Raw genomic sequence first — 27,652 nt, 5'->3', positions numbered from 1 at the left:
GTTTAATTTGGTAGCACCTGCATTATTTAGGAGAAATAAGAGCAGTTTACTTTACAGTGGACAGCAATGTTTTTTTCTAAAATTGCATTTTTTTTTGCTCGTTTATTATTGTTTTCCTGTTTTCATGGGAATGAGGGCCTCTTTGTGGCCTTTGCACAGTGTGGTCAGTTTTGTCAGCCGCGGCTGTATTACGGGCATGCATCTTTCTGGCTGACGTGATATCAGCTGGCAAGGGTCAGGGGGTGGTGGATTGCTGTTGTAGTACTTAAAAGGTTCTCATAAACACTGCTTCAGGCTATGCACCTGCTCTTTAAACTGCTACTATGAGGTCTGCTTGCCAGTTTGGTTGCATCATGCATAACCTACTGTGGGGGTTCCAGTTAGAATACAGAGATGCATTTATTATGACTGTTTTAGTAATGATTGTAGAAGCTAGGTAATAGGGCTGGGCGATATGGCCTTAAAAGAATATCACGATATTTCAGGCTATTTTTGCGATAACGATATTCTTGACGATATTACAAAATACTTAAAAATATATAGAAAATATGTTTGTTTTTTTAGTCTGTATAAATAAATAAAAATCTTAAATGTAGTGTGAAGTGCAAATCTCAACAGTTGCCAAATACAAAAAAATTTACTCTTGACTCTTGAGTATAAGAAAATAATAAATATAACCATTTAGGGGTTCCGGGGGGCATATTTTAATGACATTTTATTAAGGAGAATAAAGGTTCTTGTATGTTTTATTTAAGGCATCTTATTTTGACAGTCTTCTTGTAAGTTCTGTGGTGGATTCTGTTAACACACCGTGCTCTTATTTTGAAAGCTGCATGTGTTTAGCGACAGAGAGTAAGTAGCTTTTTGTGATTAAAACAACTTTCACCACTACATCAAGAAGTAGGAATGTTGCCAACATCATGATATGCATTTTATTAACCATAAAAAAAATATACCGATATTATCGTGAACGATACGATATGGCACACCCCTACTAGGTAATTGGTATTTGGGTTGTGAGTAGTAGTAGTAGTAGTAGTAGTAGTAGTAGAAGATCAGCTAGTAGCAGTAATGGTTTGGGACTCAGCATGGGAAAAGAAAAGAGCACAAGCAAGTAAGTGAGAGAGTCAGAGAGAGACAGAAAAGAGAGAGAAAGACAGTGACACAGAGGCAGATGAATAAAAAAGAAAAACAAGCAGACAGAGATGTGTGTCCCAGATCAGTGGATGTACTGACTGGAGTGGTGAAGTACCCCCCACCCCCTACCCCACCCCAAACCCCAGACACCCCACTCCCCTGCTGAGCTCTGGCACTGATCAGATGAATAAGCGTCACTCTGCATTGCAGCCACACACTGGGACTGGAGGGAAACACAGTCTCACTGCTCTCACAGAGCGTAATCACAATCACAAATGCACACACACTCTCTCTCACACACACACACACAGGCTCGCCAATCTACACACAAACATCCAGACCACAACACAGCAAGACATGCACTCTAACTTGACACTTCTGAATATAATACACACAAACACAGCAAGCAGGAATCACCCCCCCCCCAACACACAGAACTGGGCATTATACCCTGGCACCAAAAAAAAGTACATTATGCCCCACCACTACAACACCGGCAAAAACAAATTACACTAGAGCAAAGTAAACCAAAGCTTTTTCAGCTCACTGATGGCTAGGGGGTTGAAAAAAAATCACAGGTCTCTGCTATCCAAGCATGCAACTCAGGAGAAGCAAGAGAAACCCCAAACAACAACACATACAGTGCAGTCTGCCTGCAGGAATAACAGAATTAGCAAGGGACAGAGAACAGGAGGACTCATGACTCATTATTACCATTCCAACAACTTCAACATACGTGCTCTCTCTCAAAAAAAATAATTTGTATATTACTTGAGTGTATCAATTTGAGCATAAGTCTCTATAAATGCAGACACATAATAACAGTTAATGCTAGTGCTCAGGGGACAAACATTCCCTTAAAAAACAGACAAACATCCATGTACAACAAGCATCAACATGTATATCTATATAAGGCATAGGTATAAGCACCCTTTGTGGCTAAAATTATAGTTTTGCTTAATCTTGCAATAATAATTAGTTGCCTCCATCTAAATAAACCAATTATACAATCACATTTTTATTCCTCAATATAAATATTCTATTTTTCTGGTGGCAATTTGTAAAACTAGCAGCTATAGCGTACTATGAATTGTTAATTAAAATGATTACTTTTGAGGGGGCAGCTGCAACCCTTTTCTTGGGAATGACTAACAAACAGATCAATGTGACCCCGTTATTATCATTGTTATCATAATTATTATTATTATTATTATTATCATTATTATTAAGCACAGCAAGCGAAAACGAAGATGTACAATTAAGAATAATTTTGCAGCGCTATCACTGACACATGCAAACACCCACACACACACACGCCTGTGTACAGAAAATCAACACTTAAGTAATGATGGAGTGATCAGGTCTAACATGCCTATCAGGCTAAGATAACCCCTGCTGATACACAAAACAGATGGCACGCTCATCTCTCTTAGGAAAGCAGCAGCAGAAAAGAAAAAAAGGAGGACAGAGAGGATGGAGAGAAGGCGGGGTGTCCTTGGATGCATCAAGACGTGGATTAGCAGCATGGATTACTGTCACCAGATACCCTGTCTAGATCGGGGTTAGGAGGTCTAATCCACCACGGAGCTGTTGATATTACAAAGAAAGCCTTTGGATTGTACTGTCAACTGGGTACATATCATATGAATGACAGAAAACTGACTGAGACTCTGACATTACACATGTAGCAATGGTCCCAGTGTATACAAGCACCAACACCATGCAATCAATACATTATGTTTAATCATCAAGGGAATCATTGAGTTTTAAAATCTGCACCTACAACTTTCAAGGTAATCTCTCCCTGTTCAGTCTGTTGCAAAACAGAGTTTATACCAGACCAATTTTTATGACAGTTGCACATTACATAGAGGAGCAAAACCTTATCCCATACGTCCTACCTATGACTGACTGCATATTTTAACGTGTTTTCTTCGGTCTAAACAGGTTCGTATCGCCTTACACTACTAATCTATATGCAAACAATGGCTTTCAAATGTAATCCTTGCATTCACCATCCAGAATGATATTGACAACCCCACAAAGCCCAAGATTAGATTTAAATGGCAACGATTATTAATATAATTTCTTGTTAACATTTTAAATTCTTCCTCCACCAGCCTGACACAGCATGTCAACTACAGAATGTTTTGGTTTCTTTGCAGTGAGAGAAAGATCAATGACATTGATTTTTTGGTGGGAATGCAACCACAGTTAAAATGTGATTGTTGGTGTACTTAGTGTTTTCTAAAAAACACTGCTTTTGTGTTAGTTACCTCCTCTAAGGAGGTCATGTTTTTGGTCTCTTTGTCACGTAGACTACATAAAAAATAGTGGATGTAGTCACTGTGACTTAACCCATTTGTTTGTGGAAACAGACAGGAACAGGAATAGATACAGGAATATTATTTCACTTCCACTTTCATTAGCATTGTTAGAAAGTGCATGACATTTGCGCAAGTTTGCACTCTGCAAGGGCCATTCTAATTTAAAGAACAGTGCTTTTTTACCGTCAAAGACAATTGGCATCGTTTATTGGTGGGAAGCCAATGAGGACGCATTGTTCTTAGTGCTCCTCTAGTAGAAACCCCTACTGGTGGTCTCCTGAGCAGAACAAGGTGTGATAGCATACATTTTGTCCATCTTAATCCTCCTCATTGCTGAGTCATAAGAAGTGGCTAGTGACTCCATACGTTTTTGAAGTGATGTGCTAAACTCTCAATGCAACAGCAAGAGCCAATAGTTAATATAGGTGCAAAAAACAGGACAATAAAAGTATGTGTCCTGTATGAAAAAGCATAGCCAAGCAGAGTGATTCAGTCTAAGTGTGTCAAGCATGAACACGATTTTTGTGTCACACATATTTTCTTGCTAGCTTGCTGTCTATCAGTCTATCAGTCTGTCATTCCTTTTTGCTCTAGTAAGTAAGTCAGAGCATTTCAAAGAACGGTTCTAGGCATAGATCCAACTGGACAACCCCTCTGGATTTTAGAGAAATAGCTGACATCTGCCCATCCCCTTTCTTCGCTCGATCTCTTTCATTTTTTGCCACTCCTTCTTTTTCCCTTTTTCACATCTGAGACTTACTAATCCTCCTTCATAGGATGGGGTTCAAACACATTCATTTTTCTAGAGTCAGGCCCTTCCAGAATGTTTTCTGTACAGAATTAATCATCTCTGCATTGCGTCTTTTGTTACAATATCACTAGTGGCTTTACTACACCGCAAAGAGAGCGGGGAATGACAGAGTCCTTGAGGGAGTGCAGCACTCAAACAGTCCTTGGTTCCAAAGTAAGGTCACTCAAACACACACACGCTGACAAACTCAACACACACACACACACACACACACACACACGTTCTTGGCTCAGGCTGGGCCTTTGTGCAGCGGGTGCTGATGCAGGCTGAGATTGGTGGAGTGTGTTATCATCAGTGCAGATCAAGAGGCTCTAATGTCATTAGGAGTACTGTTGAAGAGCCCACTGGCCTGCCGTCAGCGGCTCCCTCTGATTGGGTTAGACTGTGGTTAACTTCCTGAATAGGAGGGGCCTCTGTGTTTGACACAGGCCACATGGAAGTGACTGGAGAGGGCCATTTACAGTGTGAACTTAATGAAGCTCTGGATTCAATTAGGACGACGGAGTCCCGACAAAGACACAGTAGCAGCTAATCAGTTAGCAGTAATCACACAAAGGATGTTCAGGAAATGATTAGGTTTTATCTGCATTTATTAGCGGTCTAGAACATCATAAACAAACACTTTGATCCCAGAGGTTCAGCTGATGACCACCGCTCCACACTTGATTTTGACACAGTTTGACAAGTAATGCTGTAAACAATCCCCTTCTAAGCTAAAGTGTTTTCAAAAAGCTTGAAAAATTCAAATGTTAGGGCGAGAAGAGTGAAGCAGAGCTTTAATATTTCCCTTTCATCTATATTTAACAAGAAGCACACATGACATATTTTGTGTTAACAAAGAAGATATCCTCTCGATCATCCTTCTGAACTGCCCCCTAGTTATAGTCATGTTGTGCCATAAAAGCTCGTTCGGAATCAAAAGGCAGATATTTTGCTGTAATTACTATAACTGCAGCCAAGAATCCTTCTTAAATGGTGTTGCTAGGCACTGTCTGACAGCTGCTTTCACAGAACAAATTCAAAGCCTCTAGCTCTCTCGTTTTCCATTTCTCTCTTTTTCTCTCTCCCAATTCCCTTATTCCCCACGCTAACGGGCAGACAGGAATGCAGGGCCGTGTAGACAAATCAGCTCTCGCTTCTATCGGCTGCCGACTGGCACCATCTTAAGTCCCAACACGTCCTCCCTCTTTTTCTCCCTCCATCCATTCTTACTTCTCGCTACCTCTTTCTCCTTCCATCTTTCCCCTTAGCTCTTCTGTTATTTCATTAGAGTGGAATTTCTGGCCCAGTGTTTCTCCTCATCCCTCTTTGCCTCCATTCCCCCTTTCTTTCAGTCTCATCTCTGGTTTCCAGTATCCTTTTTTCCTCTCGACACGGTAATTAATTATGAGTCGTAGTTTGCTTGAAGCTGAAATGACTCTGGATGTTTTGCTGCAGTATGAGAAACACTGAAACAAGACACGACGGGGTAGTGTGTTCCATGTGTTTGTGTGCTTTGGTCAGAGAAACAGAAAAGGCTTTGCTGTCTGTTACTTTTTACGGCAGGCTGTTTTCCTGATCAACAATCACGGAAGTGCTTGTGTCTTACAGAATTAGAGCCTAACAGTGTGTACACACCAGACGGAAAGCAAATTTTCACCTCACATTACTCAAGAGTTTGACCGCAGGATCACATTTGTGTTCATAATTCATGCTAGTCGTGCAAGATGCTCCAATGTAAACAACACAGCTATTACCATGGCAAAAACACTATTGCAGTTTTGTACCTGTTGTGGAAGTCCTAGATATGTCGGAAAACCAAATGCCATCATGTCCAGAGGTGTACACAACTCTTTTCCAGGAACCATGCCTGGATGACTGCCAGTATGACACTACCACAGTGGTATGTATCTAAATTAAACATATTTAATATATGCCAAATTATCACTGAATCATGATGCAGATGTGAAAAAAGCTGATTCCATGCTTTGTCAGGACTCTCTGCAAGAAGACAAGTAAACAACAAATTAAAGTTGTTTGAAGCGTCATTCAAGTTACCAGCGAGAATGCCAGAAGTCTTTGAACTGACTTTGTATGTAATCGTGCCATATAAAGAATTGCCTTTATATGAGCACACCATTATTGTTACATCCACATGAAAAATGTAAGCACATCATAGAACAAATGTAAACAATACAACCATATACAGTGCCTTGCAAAAGTATTCATCCCCCTTGGATGTTTCACCCTTTTGTTGCTTTTACACATGAAATCATAGTCGATATAATTTGGCCTTTTTAAAAAGAATTTGCAAATAAACCCTCTTTAATATCAAAGTGAAAACAGATTTTTACAAAATAGTATAAATTAATTTAAAAAGGAGATGAATACTTATGCAATCGTTTATTTTAACTTATAGATTTTTAATTAATTTATACTATTTTGTAAAAATCTGTTTTCACTTTGATATTAAAGAGGGTTTTTTTGCAAATTCTTTTTAAAAAGGCCAAATTATATCGACCATGATTTCATGTGTAAAAGCAACAAAAGGGTGAAACATCCAAGGGGTATGACTACTTTTGCAAGCCACTGTATGTTGGGTGATAAGGACCTCTAATTCACAGTGATATATTCAAGTAAGTAAGAAATATTGTTGCCATTAACACATTGTTCAATGCCTCAGAAAGCCAGTATGGATTCAATGATGGGATACATACACACCCCTTTCTCAACATTGACAACTGTTCACACAGACACACAACTGTCAATATAACTAACAAACCCTTCCAAGCAGGCATCCACACACCTGACCTCTGGGGTTTTAACCTTCATGCAGTCAGCCTCGCTGAATTGTGTTAAGACTTGATTTCCAGCAAAGGTGACATCCCTAAAGCTCTTCTTTCACATTATCTCTTCACTCTTCCTCCCTCTTTTCCTGCCCCTCTTCCCCCCTTTCCCCTGCCTCTCTCGCTCAGCAATATCCGAGCATGTTAGTGCCACTGAAGCAGGTAATAAATCAAGAATTATAACACTTCATTTTGCACACAGCACACTTTAGGCCTCCAACCCATAATACACAGCTTATGTAAGTGGAGTGGGGGTTGTATGAATGAGGGGGGAGTGAGCTGATGAAGACTTTTGATGCAAGAAACCAGCAAGGAGGGGAGGAGAAACTAAGGTCTTTCCTTGGTTTAAGGCTCTCCCTTATTTGGGTTGGCCCTCAAAACACAGATCAACAAACAGTAGCCAACATTAATGGTAATAATCACACCTGAGCTTTCATGACATGCCAAAAATCTCTGCTGTGAGAAAGTACTGTATCAGGACATGCACACACACACACACACACATACACGTCTTTATATAGTTGTGAGGGCCACGATAGTTGAGTTGTTTGTGAGGACCACCACTTCCCCTAGCCCAACACACACATTTCAGGGTTTACCATCTCTGTTAGGACCTTCCCTGAAATTCATACAGATGATTAATTAAGACCTTTAGAGGCTATCCTAGCATTTGCTTTGTGAGGACCAGGCAAAATGTCCTCATAACTACAAATGTCCTCACAATGTTGGTCTTCTGCCAAGGGTTGGTCCTCATAACTATATAAAGACAAGCGCGCACACACACACACACACACACACACACACTGTCAGACAGGATACCCTCCCACACACAAAAACACACACAAAGCTCAGAGCCTAGGGGAAGGGTGTACAAGAGTTGGATAGCTGTGGTCCAGGTTGAGACAAGCCCAGAGACTACTGGTAGCAAATTGTCACCACAACATTTAAATACAGTCAAATAGAATATGAAAAACAAATGTGTGTGACTTGTATTTGAATGTAACCACACAGAAAGAACAAAAGGAGCCCACAGAACTGTCAAAAACGCCCCACATCATCTTGTAATGTCTCAGTCTTGCACAACAGATGTTTTTTGCAGTTTAACTAGCCACTAAAAACTTTCACAATATTTCAGGACAGCCATAGCCACCATGGCGCCCCTTCAAAGTAAGACTTGATGCAACAATTTCAACTCTTTGAATTCATATTAATTTGTATGAGTCACGCTCAGTTTTGCCAAGTAACCCTCACGGTCATTTACATCCAGCTAATCACTCACTCTACTCTCAGACACTGAGACATTGATAACACTGTCTCACTGGTGTTTATTTCCAACTGGTTACAACTTGAGTGGCGCCATCGAACAAAAAAGCCAAAAAAACATCATCTCCACATGCCAAAATGACTGCTTCTGAACTTTCTCAATGGCTAAATCAAGTTTTCTGGTTGAATCGCTGTAAACAGGATCAGACCTGCCCCGGTTCAGATCTTTCCTCATGACAAATGAAGCTATTGATCACTGAACACACAGGCAGGTTTCTTTTCATTCATTCTTTTATATCCATTTGTCTCTCTCTAAATCCTTTTTTCACTGACCTGTCTCTCTCCTCGTCTTTCTCCTTCACTTTTGCTAAACAGAGCTAAGGCAGACTTGACCTGTGAGATTAACTTCTGAGACATGAAAGCTTGATAATTTAGAAGGCTTTGTGGTGATTATAATAAAACGTTAAACTGCTGCTTTAATTTTTCTTTCATCCTTCACTCCATTTTCACACTTTTTTTTTTTTTAAATGTGTCTTTCAGGTATCTGTGAAAGGTAGGCACAGTGTGTGAGGTTTGCGAGTGTGTAACCAAATGTGTGTGTGGTGATGTGTGTACATGTGTGTTGTGCTGAGCTCAGTACAATGGACAAGGGATAAGCAATTGGACAAAAACAGTTATATTAAGCCATCTTATCTTATCCCATTCCATCACACACACTGTCACACACACACACACACACACACACACACATACCGGAGCACCATGCACATCTGTGAGCTCATCAGTGCAGCGGTTGATTTGGTTTGCTGGAAGCGCATGGATTACAGCTTTCCCTTATAATCCGTGGTGGTGATGAAGAAGAGTCTTAAAGATCCTGGTTTACTACGCACAGCTGGAATGAGGTCAGTCGACTGCCCTGCAGTGCCCTTTTAAACTGTTATTTCCCTTGTTTTTGTGATTTACGTCTAACTGCCTACTCAATAAAGTAAATTCTTTACTAATCCACTGAGGCACGATTAAATCACTACTTGAATATCATTCTTTCTTTTAAACTATTAAATTCGAGAACCTTAAATTCTTCATTAAGGCATAAAAAGTAATTTTTCACACCTAAAATCACATTAAAGTTAACAAATGGTGCACATCTTTGGTGATCTTCTTAATGAGTGAGAAAGGTGGACAAAATAATAAGAACACCTTTAAAATACAATGCCATCTGATTCAACAACAACACAAACTAAAGCCTTGCAAATTACCACTGGGTTGAATCCACACAGCATTTGACACAATGTCAATGAAAGACTAAATACTGCATTGACATTGATGCATGTCATTTACAATACAACTATGTCTCATCGCTCATGTACCTCACACTCTGTCTGTCTATCTCCTAACTTTGTTGCTGCCTCAATTAGAAAGAAAAATGTGACCCTTTTTCCAACTCCCCTCTCAGAAAAAGTATGTGTCACACTTTATCATCCTGTTCACATGCTCATCCAGTGTAAATTACCTACCTAGGTATAGGCCCATGTGTGATAGATGGAGAATGTGGGACAAGCTAGTGAAGACAGAATGTCTACACCTGCAGAGACTTGCAGCTCTGCGGTAATGGTCTCAGAAAAGTGAAAAATTTGCAGTTTGACAGAATGTGTCAAAAGTGCCCTTCCAGCCCTTGAGATACCCCATTTTTAAACACATTCAGCAAATGGTGGTGTATTATAACTACTGGCCGAGAGAGAGCAAAGACAGAGAGACAGAAGAAGAAACAGCTGGCATGATAGAGCAAATGTGGAGAAGTGGATATGTCATTTGCCTAAAAGGTTGAAGCAAAAAAAACAAGGTCAAGAGTCGTTGCTTTTAGCACAGAGAAAGTGAAATAACATTTGTTTCATCAACATAACAAATTATGGTGATTAAATAACGTGATACTTCGGCTTCTCCCCAAACTAAGCATCTTCACACTCTATTCCAATTATCTTTAAACGCGTGACTAAAGTGCTCACATGCACAAAAACATTTTTCTGCAGTCTAATGAAGAAAGTAACTGAACTCTATAAACTGAACTGCTAAAACTAATGTTGGCATGATGCCATAATAGGTAGTAATTACCAATAATTGTCAATAATTAGGGTGAAGTGTCTCCTTTGGGCTTGTTATGAAAATGTTGACAATGTTAATATTTAATTGATGAGTCGAGCAATGCACCATGGGAGTCGTCCGTGCAGCAGGTGCCTGCCAAACCCATGTCCATTAAGGTGAGACAGAGATTCTGCACACTGGAGATGAATGTGGCATCGCTGAGAGTAATGGACACACTAACACACAGCCTATATGTGCACCTATATATAGTTCTCCTGCACCTCTTGCTGTGCTTGACTGCAAATGGAAGGGTCAGAGCTCAAATGCTGTTAAATCAAAGAGTGTGAACTGGCTGGTCAACGGAGGTGATGCCCTTCAAGTGATGAAAGCATCTCAGCAGTATATATATACACACACACACACACACAGAAGCATGTTAATTCTAAAACCATGCACTTAACACAAAATGATTGACACAATAAGCGGAGTAAAAACAATTTTTTGCGTGAAAATGTATCATATTCAAAAAGGATTAAATGTGTGAGCATGTATGTGCATGTGCGAGGAGAATGGAGGTCCATTCAGCCATAAATCTGCACCACAAGCCTAATGTCAGCGTCATACTTTGTCTGTGTTGTCCTGGGGCACAAAGAGGCTTCTGAGAGGAGGAGGAAAGAGAGGTCTAGTGGGACGAGGGCCATGATTAAATGATTCACAGTCTCATAAATCCACTCTGTCATCATTCTGGAAGGAGCTAGAGACTCATTCACACTTTCTATCAGTTACACACATGCACATGCTGATTACAAACTGTTACAGCATTGCAGACAAAAGAAATCCCAACTGCTACAAGATCCCTTTGGCCTTGTATTCCGAGATCATGCTGCCCACAACAGAACGATAGTGCAACTTGTTTTCTACATGTTTGCTGCTAAAGAGTCAAATGTACAGACTACGCATTAGAAACTTGAGAAGTGTTGCAAAACAGCTTTGGGCTACAGCTGCTGCCATTGGCTGTTGGATGAACCAGGTTAGAGAGAGAGCCAGTATATAGGAAGGCAAAACAGTTGTCAGCTGTGTGGAGGGAGCTGTGCCTGCATGAAGGGCTTTGCAGAGCAAGTTGCCCATCCTGTTTTGCTTCTTTTTTTTATGCATCAAACAGCCAATGTAAATTAGGTTATGTTGACGCATTTCCAGTGGTCCTTGGTAAATGATGTAACAATGAACTCCACCAACACACAGGATGCAAGAGATGTGGACAAAACACTGGGAATATCAATCACACAAACAGAAATCTACAGCAAAGAGATATGGAATTAATTTGTAAAGTAGAAGCTCATTACTGAACGTCGTTATTAAAATTCCAAAGGAGCTTTTAATTAATGAGATTTGCGCAAATAAATTAATGCAACTGACAGATTGACATCAATCCTATAATGCACACAATTTACAAGAAAAACATTGTTGAACATGAGCTGGAAATATGTGCGAGCCATTTCACAAACTGAGAGGTGGGTAAACTGAGTTCAGGCAGGTTTCCTCTCCATTACATGCCTCTCCATAGCTCCTCCCTCCCTCCTCCAGTGTTTGTCCTCCCTCAAACTTTGCCTCTCCCTTTAACTCCATCCCTCTAAGCCTATGGCATAAACACATCAGACAAGCTTTCTACCCAGCCGTCGTTGACAGTGGCAAGTGAGAGGATGCAAATTGTTATCCAGCGTTTTACCCCTCCTCTCCCTTCCTCCCTCTCCTCCTCCACCACTTTCGTCTCTCCACAGTTGGTCATGGCCGTTTTTATACTTTGATTTTCTGCAGGCTTTACCTCATCGCATTGCTTTTCCCAGAGACATGGAGGAAAAACCTCTTACACACACAGACTTACACATATACAAACACACACACACATACAAACATACACACACGACATAACTATCTGGTAGCCAGATTTGCCAGTGGGCCCGGACCAACCCAATCAAAGCACAGCTGCAAGGAGTGCCATGACAATGCAGAACGGATGGACACAAAGGAAGGGGAGGGTGGAGGGAGGGATGAAAACCTCTCTCAGAACTTATGCTTTCTTCACAGTTACATTTGCAGACTCAGAGAGAGAGAGAAGATGGCCTTTTTGTGAGCCAACAGAGAAAAAAAAGTCAGAGGGAGGATACTTTATGCTATACAACAAAGTGTCTCACCTTTCCTCCAGTCATTTCAGGATTGGAGTAATGCTGATGTCTACAGCAACTCCCAGTGCTCTGTGTGGGAGGTGGCAGAAGGGGATGCTTGCTCAATACAGAAAGGCTTGGTTAGACCAGCAAAGACTTTTTCCACATAGATACTACTGAACATCTTGTCACAGTAAAGTTATCTCCACTCTCTGCCATATTTCCTCTTTATATAGTGCATAAATGCTGAAATAACTATATATATACATATATATAGTTATATATATATATATATATATAGTATATATACATACTATACATATACATATATATATATATATATATATAGTTATTTCAGCATTTATGCACTATATAAAGACGAAATATAAATGTATAAATGCTGAAATAACTATATATATATATATCTATACATATAGTTATTTCAGCATTTATGCACTATATAAAGACGAAATATGGCAGAGAGTGGAGATAACTTTACTGTGACAAGATGTTCAGTAGTATCTATGTGGAAAAAGTCTTTGCTGGTCTCATATATATATATATATATATATATATATATATATATATATATATATATATATATATATATATATATATATATATATATATATAATAGCAAAAGTGCATTTGCTTGTTCCAGCTTCTCAAATGTGGGGATTTAATTTAATACTAAAATTTAAAAGGAATTTAATTAAAATGTAATGCTAGAAATGCATATTGGTCTTCTGATCAGACTAAATAAGAGATTAAAAGATAGAAGACAGAAGACCTAAGTCCTGGGGGCTTTTAATGGTAATTTTTCACGAATACAAATGTTTCACATACAAATTAACCATCATTAAATAGATGCTTAATTTAAAATTGTCTGAAAGATTAATTAATAACAAAAACCAGAGAGGCAGAGAAGAGTGATCTCTATCAAGGTCATCTCACTAATAAAAGTTTAAAAAAATACTTTGTATATCCGCTCCAGGTTTCAGATCCGCTCTGACATTTAATGGCTTCATCTTTGGCTCATGCTATACTCTTGCAAGTGTCCAGGAAATCAGGGAAGTAGAAAACAAACAAAACCACACAGAAAAAAATAGCCCTCCTTGTTGTTCATAATTACTGTTAGATGCTGCCCTATCCTGCTCAGAAATCTGAAACAAGTTGGAAAAATAATGTTGCTGTCGTTCAGGGTAGTATGAACATTAAATCAGCACCAAACACTCCATCAGTCACTGTTGTCAAATAAAGAAGACTTTGATTGTGGTAGAGCACCTCAACAACCAGGCAATCTAGCAGCCATGGTAATCAGTGCTGAGGATGTCAACAAGTATTGGCGCCTTGCTCTCACTGCAGATAAAATAAGGGGGAAAGCAAAGGTCAAATGTCCATCACGGTATCAAGCCATTACGTCTCTTTAGTGCCTCCTGCTATTTTTCAAGGCAAGCACAGCAGTGAGGATATTTTCTGTGGAGGGGCGCTCAGTTGACAAATCATGTTGCCATAGGAACACTGTTAGTTGCGTGGGTGGCAGGTAAGGATGCTGTGTGTCGCTATAGTGGAAAGATTTAATAGGTCCTCCCTACACTGAGCAGGCACACAAGCTGGAGATGGCAGGAAGCTTTCCACGCTCAGTTTATATGATTGTCAGTCCTTACAACCATCACACCAGCAAAAGTGAGAAATGATGGCATAAATCAAACATATGTGACAGAGTTGACAGATGATATCATGTGTGAGTAAACACATCCTGCAGATACACAAGGATGATGATTCATCAGTTTGGGTGTACATGGTCAAAACTTTCACATTCCAGTGCAGTCACCCCCTTTTCCTGGCTTGTTTGATCACAGCAATCAAAAATCAATAGCCGTCAGTAATGAAAGTCAGAGGCTTAACCAGAATAACAAATGAAACGCGTTTTTATTCCAGGAGAGCAACAAACTTCTCCCCAGCACTTGGCGGGAGTTTGTGCCCTGGCTAAGAGTCAATCACTGCATTCGCACAGACACAAGCCATTCCAAATCCCATCAACGGAAGAAGAAAAAAATACTCAAGAAAGGCAAAATCCCAAACTCAAAAGGGAGTAGCACAGAGAGAGAAGAATAACATGAAAACCCAGTGTAAGCCTTGTTAAATCTCTCTGTAACATCCCCAACATTATGCTGCTAGACTATGATATATCCAGAGGGAAGGGGAGAGGGCTGTGGGGGGAGAAGGTGGGGTAATGCAGGAAGGGTATTACAGTAAAGCAGATCCTCCCCCTACGCCACTGCCTTCTGGCTATAGCGTGGCAGGGGTCCTCCCTGAGCCCGCTGTTTCACAATTACTGTGGTAACACCGCATACTGATGCCCCCTGACACCACTGACACTCTAAGCAGACAGGAAGTGAGACAGAGAGGGGACGAGAAAGAGTGTGTGGGGGTGGAGACATATCATTAACTTTAAATCGTCTGGTCATCCCAACAGAGGATCCCTCCTGCTAGGAAACTACATTATACTGTAAAAACATAGTAATCAGACAAAGTAATCACATTCTCAGTATATTTTACTGTCAATAGGGCTTTTCTTACAGGGCTCTGGAAGCACATGTCAATCAAAGCAGCACTACACTTCAGTGCAGACAAACCATTTAAAATAAGTGCAAAAATACAGTATTTTTTCATGGCAATTTTAGTATTGGTCACATAGCACTTTTCACAGCAAAACCTATAAAAACTAACAAAAGATCTATCTATCTATCTATCTATAAAAACCTTTTAGCACTGGGATTCTTATTATTATTTCTAAGGAGAGGTGGTGCTTGGAGTGTTCATCCTTAAGGCACTGTAAGCACTTATCCTTATTTTCAAGTTGAAACAAGTTGAACTTTTCTGAAAAACAGTGATCATCATGTCACTCCAGAGTTTTTATAACAAATGTGGTTAAAGCGGGCTGGGACCTGGGTAAAGTGTCAAGAGTGTATGTACTACTGCTAACAAAACTGCATTAACCTCTATTTTTACATACTGACAACACTGCAATACCTAATTTCCAAATAAATTGAACTCAGTCATAATAGTCTTGTTGTACAAAGCATTACAAGGCCATGCTTAAGTAACATAATATCAAAACATGATTTGTTCCTGTAGTCTCATCTTCATAAACCTTTGCTATTAAAAGAATAAGGGGTGAGAAATATAGCCTAAAGGTAAGGGGAAGTGTCCACCTGAACAGAGTCCCTGTGGGATACAAGCCATAAAAACACAGAGTTCATATGTTGGTTGTAGGTTGTATGATAAATATTGAGAGCTCTGAGCTATTGTCTGATATGGATGTCTGAAATGTGTGTGTACGCATGCATGCATACTTAAGCATGCGTGCCCATGCTTCTATGCGATAGACAGGATGAAAACGGAATTAGGGACCTAATCCTCGCCTGGACTTAAGGCGTCGGCGCGAGAGCAAATGAGAGAGCGAGAGAGGGGGAAAAATGCCCCAAGACCGTCTGCAATTTTCTCATCATTTCATGCATCTGAAACAAAACTAATTTACTGCTTGTCATGCTCGGCTTGGCACACACAAACATAAGATCCAATATGCCACAGCGTGTCACCTGCCGCTGCATCAAAGAGTGCTGTTCTTATATCACGGCTCCATATGAATCATAGAGACCTGAGAGAAACGTTTAACATGGTCTTATCAAAAGGAGCAGTCTGGCAAACCCACCGATATGCTGGGGCCTTTCCACGTCTCCCTGATTCCCATCTACAACAGCAACATCCCATGTCTCCTCCTCACTTTATACCCTGCCTCATAGGTCATTCCAATGTCACAACAGTCACAGGTTTTTTTGCCCAGCCCAACACACAAACACGCAGAGATAAAGTTATGTGCTTGGCAGCTTAGAGTGAAGCAGAAAGATATGGGACGAGAGAGCTGGAGGCAGAAACAGTCAGCGAGAGAGAAGGATTGAGAAAAAAGATGAAAGGAAGCATAAGAGAAGGCTGGAGGGAGGAAATAAAAGTGGTGCGACTGTGATATAGTACCATGTACATGTATTGGGCCCCATTATAAAAGGCACGTGACAGCTTAATAGGTCTCAGGCTGCCAAGGTGAAAAAAGAGCAAGAAGTTCCAAACAGCGGGATATGTGCGAGCACACACACACACACACACACACACACACACACACACACACCTATGCATGTGCACATATCTTCTCCATAGGCGTCACACATATGCTGAGTAAACTATTCAGAGGGGAACAAAGGTTCTCATTAAACTGGATGCTGTGACGCGTATTGATTTCTCCCCATAGAATTCACAACGCCTATTGTTTGGAGATCCTCACTTCAGATCTCTGCTGTCATTGCTGTAGCAAACATCAATATGCAGCGCTGTGGTGCATTACTAAAGGGTTAATTACATACTTGTAAGCAATTACTCTCTTAATGTAGCATAGAATCCTCCCCCCAAATTGGAATTTAGATCAAAACCATCAAGCTGTCAGTCAGTGATATCATCTTTCTAATGAAATGTCAACTAAAACATAATAGACTTTGAATCTGACATTGCACGCCAAGATTGAAGCCGTCTCTAAGGTCAAGTCCATACAAAGAAGATAAAAAACAAATGGGTGTTATGTTGCAGGTAAAAGCCACACTGTGACCGAATAGCTACAATACAAAATGTAACTCTAGTTACACAATAAAGTGTCAAAGCTCTCCAAATAAACCAACACACACACTTCGTTAGATTGTGGAGGAGTAGCACCCCCTACAAATCGTATTTTCAATTTTATGCTAGCCCTGCAGTCAGTTGTTAAAGAATCCTGTGTCCAACTGTCCGAAAATATGGGAGACAGATTATGGTGTGAAGAACAGTTGGTGACACGGAAACACAATTTACAATCTTCTCTGTGGTGTTTGGTGGCACGGGAGGGGGGGGGGCTAATTGGACACTAGCCTGCGTCTGGTAGTCCTGTCACAGCCCGAAGGGGTTTAAGTGTGTGTGTCTGTGTGTGTGTGTGAGAGAGAGAGAGAGGAAGAGAGAGAGACATCAAGTGAGAAAGCGAGCAACAGAAAGAGAATGAGAACAAACAGAGAGCTCCATTCAGGTCCGATCCACAGACACATCATTCAGTCGGACATGACGATACATCTCTGTGACCAGAGTATTCATATAGGGCCCCACCAGGCCAGTCACAGATGCATCATTCACACCCACACACAAACACACTTCCACTGAGTCTTGCCTACACTGCTACTAGGCATTTATATCACTATGGAGAATCTGTCTAAGATTCCCAATTCATATTCATTCACAGTTTCCCCGTTGACACGAGCACATTGCGAAGATTTTCTATGGAGCTTATTCTTGTAAGTGCACCGCCCCGAAAATGTCATGAATGTCTTTAGTGCCAAGGTTGGAGTGAGAGTTTATCCATTAGCAAGCCATAATATTGACAGGGCCGTGCTCTCCCGGTCCAAACTCCAGCCTTGTAGCCGTAACATTGGCCGACAGACAGGGGGTAGTATGTCAATGTGAGGTGCTTACAGGCCGATAAAGGCTGCTGTTCCAATTCCTATAGGCAGGACTTGATGGACAGCACACAGGGAGAGAGGGAGGGAGAATTGTGAGGGAGAGAGGCAGACTGAATAGTGCCAAGTGCTCTTGCAGCCTTTAAGAGTTTAGAGCTGGGCTGGAATTTGGTGAAAGGACAAGGCAGCAAGACACAGATGAGATAGGATTATCAAACTGCTCAGGGACTAAATGTTTTTTTCCTTGAGACCTTGACAGCAGCAGAAAACACGCACTTGTGAGCACATCATCTAAGAGGTCGAGCACGGAAACATTCAGAAATGAGTTGGGATGCACATTAACATTGAAAAGCACACACACACACACACACACACACACACAGCCTTACTAGCCTGCCAGCCACAGTCACACTGACACAGACAAGCAGAGGACCTTCAGCCTACATGTTGCCCTATGAGTGACCTAGTCTCCTTTACCTCACAATTGCAAGCTTCACACAGTTATACAGCAATAAATCACATATCACCAAGCAGTGTCTAATGTTTATTTGTCAAGTTTGTTTTCAGCTGTCTGTCAAATAACCATCAGACTGACTTGGATGCCAATACAGATTCCCTCAATGAACAAAGCATGAAATCAAAAAAAAAAAACACAATGGTTTTCCCCATCACCATGAAGCACATCTAAACATACACAAATGCTACAAAACATCCTCTATTGAAAATTATTTTATCATTTCCTATGTAAAATTTGCTGTACAGGCTAATAAAAAATATATTTTGATTAATTATCCTATAAACACACCACACACAATGTGCAGTTGAAACTAAATCTAATTTGATGTCAAGGAACACCTAGTATATGGGATCAATTTATCCACTGTAGCAGCCAGTGAAACCACACTGCCCCTCATGGTTTTTCCAGGATATAGCCTCATCCCTTCCTAGCCATGCTCTGTTGACTGTTCTTTAAAGACAAGTCTTTTTGTTGGGATGGTTAGAAAACAGGTCCACATAACCAAAACTATATAATCACAAGGTATCAACAGCAACACAATGGTGAACATTATGAATAGAGTTAAATCCAAAAGGATTTGGAGGGACGACACTGAATTGATGCATTGAGCCTGGAGTGCAGGTGGATAGAGGGAGGAGGAAACCGGCAGAGGGGCTCAGAGTACTCAGTGAGTCTGCTGTACTACGGATCTGCATTTTGCATAGGCCTGAGCTGCTGTTTTCTGCGCATGAGGTGCAAGAGAGGGAGGTGAGGAAAGGGGGAGGGATGGAGCAGGAGAAAGACAAAGTAGGTCCCAGACTCCAAAAGTGGCATTTGGAGTCAGGGACTCAGTCTGTACTTTGAACACACTGCACGGTTGAAAGTACAGAGTGTGCTTTAGAGCCTGCACGGTTACTTTCCTTAAATTCTATAATGCCTAGAAATCAGCTCCTGCTCCAACAAACCTTCCCATTCAAGTATAAAGGACAGGGATTACAGGAAATGACACATAGACACACTGTGCCAGGGATGATCGACATCGTGTACAACAAGGATGTAGGCAAAAGCCAAAGTGTTGACAATAAAGTAAGGTACGGTAGACGGAACAAATGCATCATTTAAAGCCGGTGTTGAACTGTAACACTAACATTCAGCATTGAGGAAAAATTACTCATCATGGCTCATCACCACATCCCTTGGCTTACTCTGTGGTACGATTCAGCAGGAGGAAAAGTGCAGAGCACACAAAACGAAAGTGATCTATGTGAATGTTGTCTATCCAAACTAACCAAAAATCAAAGTCACCAAGTTTGTTTAACTGTAATGAATTAAACTTGGATGGCATTTATGACAGTGAAGTAGACAGAGAACATTCACACACTCCTTTTTACTACTGCATCGCAAACCAAAAATGCTTTTTCAGTAATCTGAATCCAAAAAAATCAAGATTAACCTTAATTACACGCAGCATGTGACGCTCATATGGGCTACTACAGTACCGCATGCAATAAAATTCCATAACTTGCGATAAAGTCACGTTCAACTTTTGACTTGCTGCATGCCACAGAGAGTAAGTCCCTGAAGAGATGTTACAGTACAATGTTTCGTGTTAACTTGGGTGTCCCTGAAGTCAAGCCGCTCCATCTGAGCCACATCGGTCAAGTTCAAAAGCTTTGAGGGGAGACTGGCTTATCCCAGCGACCCAGGGAGCCACACGGGGAGAAATATGCCTGGTGTCGTTAATTCTGCATCACACAACGTGCGTTTCCCATGCATTACAGTCTACACCGCTACTCTTAAAACGATACATCTGCAGCTGCAATGTAAATCCTAAAATAATAGCCTACAACCATACACTGGAGACAAGGACGGCAGAAATGCGAGAAAATGCTGCAAGAACGCGTTTAGAAATGCTCACCAGAGTACCATGCTTGAATAGTTTCAGGCTACAAAAAAATCTCCCAACGTGGATCCCTAAAGATGCAAGACATGCTCCAAAACGGCATGGAATAAATAACTTTTCTTAAAGAACCACGCTGTGTACAGCACTCCTATTCACAGTCTCCAATCACCATTTAAATATATCACGTCGAGAGAATAAACAGTTTATCAGATCATTTTGTCCCTTTCCATGGTTTACAGTCGAGACACCGCTAAAATCCCAATTGCAGTCCATGAGTCTACACGCCACTAAATGCTTCCTCCGCACTGGCTTTATCCCCGAAGGCACTGCGTAAATCCGACGCGGAATCCCCGACAAATATTTCAGTTTTTAACCTTCAGAGTTAACGCTGCAAGAGGAAGAAGCACATTTTGGGCATGCAGCTCGCTCTCTCTCTCTGGCTTACTGTGGATGAAGGGCATGAATGATATGAAGCGCCAAACGGGGGGAATCCAGTCAATAAACGGTCCCAAGTTGAAAGAAATTGCAGGTCGTTAGAATGTTCTGCAATTCCCCCCGGGGCTAGTTGTACGATCCAAATGGACAGGTTCGGTATGAAACCCGCCCCATCGCCGGAGTGCGCAGAGCGGGCATGGCGCAGCTAGAACAGGTGCAACACGCCTCCCGTCACCTGGCTGGTGCAGTGGCCACCTCACACCCAAAACCTGCTATAATGGCACCAAAAACACCCTACAAACAGTCCTGGATGTGGCAACTAACGCCGTGACAAGCCTCTTTCCTTACCTGTAATCTATGCAGATATCACTTCACAGCCGCAGCCGCATCGACACTGCGGATAAGAGGCACGTCCAGAGCAATCCCCAACTCCTTTTACTCCCCCCAAAAAATCAGAAATGCTTAGAATAATGTTATATCCTGATCAAAGGGCTTGTCCACTTTAAATTCCCGATAGAGGTGTAGTCAGAAGGCGATTCCTGTACAGGAAAAAGAAATAGCAGCAGACTTCCAGCAGCATCCCCCGATCAGCAGGACCTTACTACGCCGCTCTGAGCGCTCTGAGACCCGGGAGCTGCACCTCCCATTCCCCGGCGAGGACGCACTTTGTATGCCGTTGGAAAAGCCGCTGCGCCGTATGGGATACCGCAGGAGGCTGTGCTTGTGTGCGTGTGTGTGCGTGTATATATGTGTGTGTGTGCGTGTAGAGAGCGTGTGTATAGATGTGACTCAGTGCGGTGCTCCTGCTCAACTGAGGTGCTGAGGGTGCTGCGGCGGAGTGCGAATGGGAGAGAGTGAGTGAGTGCGGGAGGGACGGAGAGAGAGAGGCGCGCTGCCTCGGAGTTTTGCAGCTTCGCGGCGGATCTTGAGGCTCTGGAGGGACTGAGTACTAGATGGCGCTTCGCCCGTTGCAAAAGGCGACTGTTTTTACCAAGGATCCTGCCTCGCCCGCAGTAACATCTCGGGTCTGGAGGGGGCTGCGTTTGGGTTACATTTTTAAGACCCTGGCAACTACCCTAAATGGGCTTAGTGCGTATTAATGAGCACTGTACGAAACAACAAACCATTCATTTATTACCATAATCACGTTTATGATCTAATATATTTTTAAAGATAGTGGCAACGTGCCAGCTGTAGTAGGATAATACTGTCTGATGCAGTTTAGGGGGAGATTTTTAGTGTCAGCATATTTAACCAATCACCACTTTTTAGAAGTTGATTTTCAAGTTTAAGAGCTTCACCCTTCGTTGGATATTTTTCACCCCAAGAAGACAAGAATATGACAGATATGAGCTTAAATAGAGCTTATGCTTTGTTAAAATAGAGGTTTATGTAATGCATTCATCCCGTTGAGAATGGAATTTGGCAATGCCAAAGGGGAATTTACACAAATACGCTACAATACCGGGGTGAAATGATCAGATCATCGGATTTGAATATCTAATCGCAGGATCATTTAAAGATGGAGATTAGGCAACACAGCAACATAATTACGACACTTGCATAGTTGTAGGGGATTAGAATCTGCATTTTTGTTCTTTGATGATCTTTTAACATGCTCCAGGAGTGTATCCTCCCCCCTTACATTTTAAGCAATTAATATTCTAAAGGCCTAATTATGTAATCATGTCTTTAACGAAATAAGCGGTGTGTGGGGGGACAGGAATAATACCTTTTTCATAAAATAAGCTACTAAACCCACTCCTTATCTTCATATGTAGACAATTCAAAACAAATCCATCAACATCGACTAAATATTGCGCACAATACTGAGTCAATGTTGGGGTTTCTTTAATTTCCATCTCATGAGATAACTTTATAATTAAGCCCTGTCGGTCTGTATTATTAGTATTTGGAAAAAAAAAAAAAAGTCAATGAGAGGATGGAGGGTTTGGGAATTTGTCAATGGGCTAAATGAAAACTGGGGGGAAGAACTTTATGAAAAATAATTAGCATGCGCCCCCTGACCGTTTATTCTGTAACCCTCAGCAGTGTGGACTCGGAGGGGTCTTTTTTGCAGGGGCGGGGGCATCCATGCCTGCTGCAGCATCCTTTCCCTCCACCCCCTCCTGCTCTCCCTCCATCCCTCCCTCCCTGATCTCCCTTCCAGAGGGGTTCCTCGCTTTGAAACACTGCATCAGAGCCCCACCTACAGGCCAAAGAAACTTTACAGCCACTGACACTGACAAATACAAGCTGAGACAAGAAGTGCCTCTCTGGCCCTGCAGTGCTCTGTGGCCATTTAAGCCCACAAGTGACTTTAAACTTTTTTTCTTGGATTTGAACAAAAATGTTTTAAGGACAAGTCTGGACAGCTATGATACAAATGTTAGGCTCCAGAGACGTCAAGTTAGATAAGTGCTACAATGAGCTGCAGCCTTGTGAAACATTCATGCCAGTATTCCTGCAGAAATATTCAGCTTTTTAATGGAGGTTGTAAGTCATGTTTTTGCATTATAGGCGATACGAATAGTGACATGTTTAACTCGGGGACAGCGAACAGAAATTGCCCCACTACTCGGCGTATAAGAGAGGAATAAAAACATGATAGAGACCTACTGTACCTTCGAAATAAAACAGAATAACATTAGGACTTCCAGCAATATTACAGGAATATGCTATTCTATAGTGTACTATGTATGGTAATTGGTCTATTGGGAGAGAAAGGAGAACCAAAAGGATGAAAGTGGAAGTTGTTGAAACATTTATGATACTATATTAAAGGCTAAAAACAACAAAACACCTCACACTGACAGTAACGCGGCTAATTTAAGAGCGTTTAAGTTTACAGTAACCAGTAATAAAGTAATACAACTTTTACTTACCTCGAACATTTTCTAAACTTTCTGTCAAAAAAGTAAACTCCAATTAAGGCGTTAAAGTAAACAAAATTAACGTTTACTCTACTTAATGATTGTAAACGAACACAAGCGTCACAGCACGAATTAACGCCACGTTCTGGTCACGTGCCCGTAATCTCGCCCACGTGGGTTCTTTTTGCGTCAATGACGTAGACAAACGTTTGAAGCTGCTGCAAAATAATTACATATTGTAAACATTGTACATATGATCACATAACAGCCATACTTAGCTACAGTACAGTTTATATAATTGGTAGGAGAATATTTAATATATATAAGCTTGATAAAAATGTATAAATGAGCCTGCAGACATGACTTTGGGGGTTTTACTTTGCCTTTTAGTTTTGTAATATTGTTAGGAAAACTTCTTTGCCTGGCATATTTGATATACATGGAAACTTTGGGACTTCTACTGGAATTTTAAACAAAACTCCAGTATAAGCCAGCTGGGTGATTTTCATTTGTATTCCTTTAATGAGATGTTTTAAAACTATAGTGAGGTGATGGTTTAGTTTAAATTTACAGAAAACAAAACACAAAGACAGCAACAATATAAGCATTGTCAAGTCAGTACAGAAGTCATGTATAGCAACTTGAAACAGCAAAACATTAATACAATATATACAATCCAGATTCCAAAAAAGTTGGGGCACCGTGTAAAATGTAATACAAACAGAATTGCATATATTTGCAAATCCTTGGTGACATACATTCAATTGAATTAAATTGCAAAGAATGCATTCTGTTTTCATTTACATTTTACATTTTGCAATTGGTAATTGGTTCAGTACATGTAGCCATGCAAGCAACCAACACAAAGAAACAAAACACAGCCAAACAATAATGATTATATCCATTTATTGACACATGCTGACAATGGCTGAAATATGGCATGAATAAAATACAACAACCATGATGGAGCTCTTGTAAAAGATGCAGTTACAGGTTAGTAAAATGATGATATGACTCAATGAACACATAAACCATGCAGCACATCGTTGACAGAAACAACTACAGAAGATCATAGCATAGGGCTTGCAGAGCTGACCATCTGACAAGGACAAAATGATTATAGTATGGACCAAGATGGCTTTTTGTAAACAAATAAACACAAACAAAGGTCTAAAGGTCCAATGTTACCTCTGAGAATCGATTCATCAATCAATTCACACAATAAATCAACAATATGTGTTTGTGGGTAGTCACTATTTGCCCAAACCGCGATCTGACAGGCCATTGATTTCAGGACGTGTCAGATCTATGTTCATTTATTATACTTTGGTCCTTGTGACAGACTCTGGGGGTATCTGTTGGGAGTCACTTGAAGGATGGAAAAGCACAGATATGAACAAACCTATTGGCTTCATTTAATTGTTCAACACAAGCGCCAAGCTAAATCAACAGTCTGCGGATCTCAATATCAGATAGCTTTCAAAGCGCAGCAAATCAATAGTGCTGCAATCTACAGTGACAATAGTAATTCTATGAAGGGTCGGGATCGCATGACCTTATGAAATTAATGTTAGGGTCATTGGTCCATGTGTTGATCAAACATGCTTGGACCAAGTGATAATGGGTTTGTATAATTATGTTTTATCAAAGGAGTTCCAGCCTATCTGTGTGTTGCATGAGCATAAATTAGTTCAAGGACAAACTGATTTTTCTTGAAAGCATTTTCTTTATTTAATTTATAGCATACATGATTAAAACATATTGATCAGATAAGTAGAAAATGTATATGCATGTCAGGCATTGTGTTAAATACTTTAATGTCCATTGTTCTCTACAAGGTACAGTAATGTTGTTACCAGTGACCCTTTTGGCAAGGTGAATTTAGTGGTCATGAGGGGTGCTCAGTAGAGTGACTTATAAGTGTTGGCTTAACAGCCTAACCACAATGTGCATTAGTAGCTGTTTAGGAGCTTTCCACATGATTTCTCTTTTTCTCTGCAGTTGGAATTACAGATGTTAACATCAACTTCTCTGGACATTTGAAAGGGACAGTTCACCCCAAAATTAAAAATACATCTTTCCTCTTACCTGTCGCGCTATATGTCAGTCTAGATTGTTTTGGTGTGAGTTGATGAGGGTGTGAGAGACAGGATCGGCTGTGGAGGTGTCTTACTTTTACATTACATTATTACATTACATGTCATTTAGCAGACGCTTTTGTCCAAAGCGACTTACAATAAGTGCATTCAACCTGAAGGTACTAGACATAGACCACAGGAATCAAGTAAGTACATAACTTCAAGAGCTAACTGTCATCGCTACAGGAGTGCTATATGTTAAAGTAGAATAGAAGTAGAATAGAATAGAAAATTCTATATATTTTTATATATATATATGTGTTAGGTGACCATGGCTTAACCAAGGTACTGTTGGAAGAGGAAGGTCTTCAGCCTTCAGCCTACTTCTCTCACATATAATAACAGTTCACAGCACCTGACTTGTACGTGGATCATCTTGAGTAACCGGGTCATGATTTCTGGTAAGAGACATTGCTGTTCTGTTGAGTTTTTCAAATATTTATTTTGACGCCCTGAACATCTGAAGATAAACATCTCTGGATGATATCTGCAACACCCAACAACTCACAGCAGAACGATCTAGATTGATAAATACAACAACAGATAAGCAGAAAAATATGTTTTGGATTCGCTGTCCCTTTAAAGACGTTTAGTACATTTTGGCTGATACATTGAGATCATAAGTTCATTCTAGGGAATAGCAGTTGGCAAAACAGTGTGTCCACAACATCCATTAGTATCTGTTATGAAGCTTTCATTACGAACACAATCAGATGTGGTGTGTCCAGTTGTAGAAATGGACATTTTTCTAAACATTATCTTAAAAGTTGAGATTTGAAGGTCATTCTTGTAATTATTTCTAATGTTTTTCTATGTTTGGGGTCACATTTGTGAATAAAATTAATGTAGTTTACTGTACATTAAGCCTAGACATAGGTTCAATCCCACTACAGGTTTTTGCTGATTGATTAAAAAAACATATGTTAATTTTATTGAATTAGAAATATAGTGACAAATGGCAACAGGCCCTGCCAGGTTGTTGTTATACAGGTGTATGCATTTGAATGCTGGCATATTAAGAGTTCAGTGGTTGTGCTGTGTGAAAGCCTGCGTCTGTGAGGGCAGAGGAGGAGAAAAGGATGCACGGTCGGTGCTTGGCTCTTTATTAAAATGCACTGACCAATCTGACTTCCCCATTTGTCTTGCAAATGAGATGATGACTTATGGAGGCAACATGAATAGCTTTGATGAAGCCTCCTTTTTAATGCAGTCAAGTGGGTTGGAGGGAGGTGCGCGTGTGTATCTGTGTGTCTGTGTGGATCCTGTTGCCAGCTGGCACAGTGTTATTTCAGCAGCTCTCCTCATCTTGCCGAAAACTGTGTGTGTGTGCATGTGTGTGGCAACACATAAGCCTGCATTGCGTCCCTGTGTCCTTTTGAATTAACTCAGTGAACCCCTTTAAACACAGCTGTACATGGTTTATCTTAAGCCTGTGGGGATACAGAGATCACCCCACAGTGGTACACTGTTCCCGGGGGTCTTCCCCTTTTCCCCTGCAAGCCCCAACACACACCCTACACACACACTGTATCACCCACATAGACATTCATCATCACACATCTGTCATTGTATATCCCTCAATGTGGAAGGCAGCTAAATCATGTATACATAGCGTGTATATATCCGCTTTATGGTCAATTTACAAGTCATTTCTATCCCAGGGATGATAATA

At 40.8% G+C, this 27,652-nt stretch overlaps 1 protein-coding gene across 1 annotated transcript in view; it reads right to left on the bottom strand.

The window, feature by feature from the left end:
- The window catches only part of plxna4 (plexin A4), a 252,872-nt gene extending 231,155 nt beyond the window's left edge, over nucleotides 1-21,717 (bottom strand). Inside the window, exon 1 of the mRNA XM_059325536.1 lies at nucleotides 21,318-21,717. The gene's annotated coding sequence lies outside the window, so the exon portion shown is untranslated. The remainder of the gene's footprint in view (nucleotides 1-21,317) is intronic.
- Between the last annotated feature and the right edge of the window lie 5,935 nt (nucleotides 21,718-27,652).

This window comes from Centropristis striata, chromosome 22 (assembly GCF_030273125.1).
Source record: "Centropristis striata isolate RG_2023a ecotype Rhode Island chromosome 22, C.striata_1.0, whole genome shotgun sequence".
Lineage (NCBI taxonomy): Eukaryota > Metazoa > Chordata > Actinopteri > Perciformes > Serranidae > Centropristis > Centropristis striata.
The sequence above is the reverse complement of the archived record's forward strand: the minus strand, read 5'-3'. Positions and strand labels throughout refer to the sequence as shown.